At 43.7% G+C, this 5,138-nt stretch overlaps 1 pseudogene; it reads right to left on the bottom strand.

Annotated features, from left to right (window-relative positions):
• Positions 1–277: 277 nt before the first annotated feature.
• Positions 278–4,127, bottom strand: LOC110286435 (annotated as a pseudogene).
• Between the last annotated feature and the right edge of the window lie 1,011 nt (positions 4,128–5,138).

Here is a 5,138-nt window from a genome sequence, read left to right as displayed (position 1 = left end):
ATAATGCTACTGTTGCTGCTGATACAGAGATCACACATTGAGGATGAATGATTCAGAAGACCCTAGAGTAGTGGTTCTCAACCTTCCTAATGCTGTGACCCTTTAATACAGTTCTTTTTGAAAATTTTTGTCTATGTGTTATTTCAATGAATTCCCATCATTATTTACAAACAAATAACAATCTACTCTTTTTTGTTTTTGTTTTTGTTTTCAGCTTTTAGGAACTTTATTTTCCTTCCACCCTTTCCCCCCTTTCATCAGATGTATACAGAGCAGCTCAGAACCACTCAATGGTGGCTCCAACCCCATTGGCCTGCGCTGTGGGAGCTGCTGACCAGTCCTCAATGGCTGGCTGCACACTCCTGTCTTCCTTGTGGAACTGCTGGATGGGCAGGGCTGATGGGTCTGAGGGTACCTGCACACCCTCAGACCCATCAGCCACCTCAGGCTGAGCAGCAGTGAACTCAGGAGCTGGTGAAGTCCATTTGCCCTGAAATTCCTCCTTGGTCACAGCCTTCTCAGCAGCAGCCTGCTCCTCCTTGTCAATCTCCTCTGGGTCTCTGTAGAAGTAAAGATCAGGCCTAACCTCCCCTGGATGCTCACGGGAGATAGTACCTCGCATGTGGAGTACTTCCCTGGCCAGCATCCACCACATCAGACCCACTGAGTGAGCACCCTTGTTGCATGGGATGGCAATGTCCACATAGCGCAGGGGAGAATTTGGGTTACACAGAGCAATAGTGGGCAGGTTGACATAAGAGGCCTCTCTGAGGGGCTGGTGGTCAGCTCTGGGATCAGTCGCCACTAGAAGCCGTGGCTCCCTGAAGACTGCTTGGATCTCGTTAGGAAAGGTTCCACCCGTGAAGCAACCAGCAATGGGAATGGCTCCTGTGGCAGCCGCGAACTTCAGCACAGCTCCCTCGTGGGTCAGTGTTCTTGGAGATGATGCTGACGTCAGCAGGGTTCTCAATGGAGAACCTGTGAGCAACAGCTGGGAGCAACAGCTTCTCCCAAGTCCTCTTCAGATTTATGATATAGATACCATCACTTTTCCTTTTGTAGATGCACTGCTCCATTTGAAAGTCAAGGTTCGTGCCACCTAAGTGGGTTCCTGCAGCAAGGAATTTGAGGACATCCTCCTCCTTCATCTGCAGGATGAGCCTTCTCAAGGGCTCCAGACACTGTCTACGTTTCTCTTTAAGTTACAGTGGTAACAAATGCCACATGGACCCGTCCGTCGCTGGGTGGGTAATGTGGAAAGTAGCAATCTGCCCTTTGCAATTAAGAATTCTTGTTTTCTGCTCTATCTTTATCCCTGTGCACCTTGTAAGCAGGACACATTTTGGGTTGAAAGTTTTGTGGGTAGGTTGATGTCCCTCTCCTTCCACTGAAAGTCCTGCCTGGCTACAGGAGGTGGCCACTTCTGTCTCTATATCCCCTACTAGTAGGGATCTCAGCTAGGGTTACCCCATAGACTCCCCATATCCTCTCCCATTCCAGGTCTCCAGCTAGTCCTAGAGATGTGCCCCTCCCCCACTGATTTACATTCTCATGCCCAGTCCTCTTCTCTCTCCCCTTCCTCTCTATACCTGAGAGTCACCTCCATACCCCTCCTCACCCCCCCCTCTCTTTTTTTTTTTCGAGACAGGGTTTCTCTGTATAGCTCTGGCTGTCCTGGAACTCACTTTGTAGATCAGGCTGGCCTCGAACTCAGAAATCCACCTGCCTCTGCCTTCCGAGTGCTGGGATTAAAGGCGTGCGCCACCATGCCCGACAAGGCTTTGTTTTTAATAGCTGGATAGTATTCCTAGTATTCCATGGTGTAGATGTACCAGATAGAGCAGAAACAGAGGTAATGGCTAACCTATGACTGGCCCAACTTGAGACCAATCCCATGGGAGAGAGCCAATCTCTGACACTATTGATATTCTGCTGCGCTTGCAGACAGGAGCCTAGCATGACTGTCATCAGAGAGGCTTCACCCAGCAGCAGATGGAAACAGATGCAGAAACTCATAGCCAAATATCAGGTGGAGCTCAAGAAGTCTTGTGGAAGAGTGTGTGATAGAATTGAGCTCCTCTTAGGGGTCAAGAACACCACAAGAAGACATACAGTGTCAACTAACCTTGGCTCATTGGGGCTCACAGAGACTGAACCACCAACCAAAGAGCATACATGGGCTCAATCTAGTCTACCAACATTCACAGCAGACATGCACCTTGGTCTTCATGTGAGTCCCCTAACAATTGGAGCATGGGCTGTCTCTGACTCTGTTGACTGTCTTTGGATCCCCTTCCCCTACCTGGACTGCCTGGTTCAGCTTCAGTGGGAGAGGAAGTGCTTTGTCCTGCTGGAACTTGTCCCATGGTGGGGTGGTACCCAAGTAGGGGCTTCACCTTCTCTGGGGAGAAGGGGAGGGGTAATGCAAGGAGGAATTTGTAAAGGTGGGACTGGGAGGAGAAGAAGGACAGGGTGGGGTCTGTGACTGGGATGTAACGTGAGTAAAAAACAAATTATGAAAAAAAAGAATTCTTATTTTCTTATGTCTTATGTGTAATAACAGGGTTACTAAATTCTGTTGTCTTTGTCGTGTGTGTGTGTGTGTGTGTGTGTGTGTGTGTGTGTGTGTGTGTAATGCTGAGCCATCTCTCCAGCCCCAACAAATGACTTTTTACATACCTGAAAACAATTAGAATATGATTAAGAAGGAAGAACAAGAAATGGGGGACCAGATATTGGAGGCAAATCTGGACTCTTTATAGACCAGATATATATCAGAAGGTGTCAGAAATTCCATTTTTTTTCTCAACAAAATGCCCATCTTATTAGATAACAATTAGAACAAACGAGTTTTTAGTAGCTATTTTACAATAAGATAATCCAATCAGTTGTTCAGGAGATGCATTCCAGTTAAAAGTATTCCCTGAATTAATGTAAGATAAATACCTCTATTTACTTCCTTAAGTTGGCTGAACTGCAATGCCTAAAGCAAAATGCTTGCAACTCCTGCCAGAGTTATAATGGACTCTGCTTATGACTGATTCACCATCTATTTTCTCATGCCTCCTGCTACTTCCCCTTCCTCCTCCTTCCTCCTCTCCTTCTCTTCTTTATTCTCCTCTTCCTTCTGAGACTGAGCCCAGGCTTGCTTGGAACTTGCTATGTGACCCAGATTGGCCTCTAACACTTGGTTTTCAGTTTATTGTTTCTTCCTTCTTGATAGTATCCTAATTGTTTTCAGTATCCAAACAGCTATTTGTTTGGGTCTGGAGAGAGGGCCCACTCTCCAAGAGCACTAGCTGTTCTTACAGAGAATCCAGGTTCAATCTTAAAGCACTCATATGTAAGCACACAGCCACATGTAACTCCAGTTCCAGTTGATTCAACTCTCTCTTCTGGTTCCTGCCGGCACCAGCCGTGCACATGCTACATAAGGCAAAACACCATAGATACAAAAATTAAAAAAAAAAGTCATTTGTTTGGGAGTGGAGAAATGAAGCAAAACCTGAAGAAGACAATTAAAGATACACTATCAAGGGACTTAACCACTTTGTGCTACTGGAAGCAGTCCTTCTGGGGAAGTGGGATGATGCACACGTTTGGTGTTTCTAACCTTAAAAACACAAGAGTATGAACATATTGCAAAGAACACCGAGTTACCCATAATCTTGGAATATAGAGATAATGTCTCCTTCTACACAAGCACAGAGGACAGATCTATTCTCTTACCATAAAAAAAATGTTTTTCTCTGGGACAAAGTTGGGCAGCTTTTCTAGTAGCCTTTATAAGATGGAAGATTACAGAGACTGGGAACTTTCAGTCCCACTGTGTGCACAGCTCCCCCAGGGACTGCTTTCTATCACCACCATGGGATTTGGCTGTCAAAGGTAACCTATGACTCCATGAAGCACATGCTATCTTTCGTAGTATAAGCAATAAAGTCCTTTGTTTTCTGGCTCAGGCATCTTGTGTCTTTTGCCAGTATCTGTAAACCTGTGGCAGCCTAACCTGCTAAATTACAGTTATCATAAAATAATATTTCACTGCGCCCACTGTCCCTGACAGAAATCTCAGCTTTATTGCTGAGAGTTAAGGAATTTGAGGTATTAAACAGTTCCCCAGTCATTGGTTTTAGAATTCTACTGGGAAGTAGCAAATGCCAACATTTATAGCTTTGTGCATGGACAGGCTACACGACCTTATGCAAATTGTAGAAAGGCCCAAGGAAGTGAATGGGCTGCCACTTAAAACTGGCTAGTGCATATGGAAACCATGAGGTCTGTAGGCTATAGAAAGGCACAACATGGTCTGTTACTTCTACTTCTAGTTTCCCTCAACTTCACTTTGAAGGGCACTGGTATAGAGCATGCCCAGAAAATGCTATGATGTGAAAATATTGAAAGTAACTGAAGGATAATGGGAATTGTAGCTGTTATTTCCTGATCTACTATGTTTCAGTGGCCATACAAAAGACTTTAAGTATATTGACATCAATGTCAAATTGCATGGCATTATTTTCATTATTTTATGTGTAACAATAATTTGAAAGAATTTAGAGTAATTCAAAATTAAAAACTAGTAGAAAAAATTCCATTTATTTGTCGATGACTGTGGGATGGAGAGATGAGTCAGTGCTTAAGATTATTTGTTATCCCTTCACAGGACCTGGGTTTAGTTCTCAGAACCCATATGGTAGCTTACGATCATCTGTAACTCCAGTTTCAGGAGATCTAACACCCCATTTTGACCTCAGTGAGCACCAGGCACACACATACACACAAGCAAAACACTAGTATACATAAAATGAATAAATTAAAATTGGGGTGGGGGATAAATGTGCTAGCTCTTAAGTCCATCTGTGTTTTCTCAGAAGATCATGGTATTTTCATCAAATCATGGCTACTGCTGCTTTTCAAATATTCTTTATGTATGAAGAATTAAATATAATACCTCACACGACATGATTCATTGTAGGTATTGGATTTGTTTTGATTAGTTAGCATTTTTCATTCTACTTTTTAATAAGGGAAATCTTATGTCTTTATTAACCTAGTATATACAATGTTGTCATGAAATAACTTACTGCATTTCATGCAAGTGTTGTTATATTGATGGTTAAATGAACTTGTCCCTGATC

The sequence above is a fragment of the Mus caroli genome, chromosome X, assembly GCF_900094665.2.
Source record: "Mus caroli chromosome X, CAROLI_EIJ_v1.1, whole genome shotgun sequence".
NCBI classification, from domain to species: Eukaryota; Metazoa; Chordata; class Mammalia; order Rodentia; family Muridae; genus Mus; species Mus caroli.
Note: the sequence above shows the minus strand (reverse complement) of the source record. Positions and strands in the feature narration are given on the sequence as shown.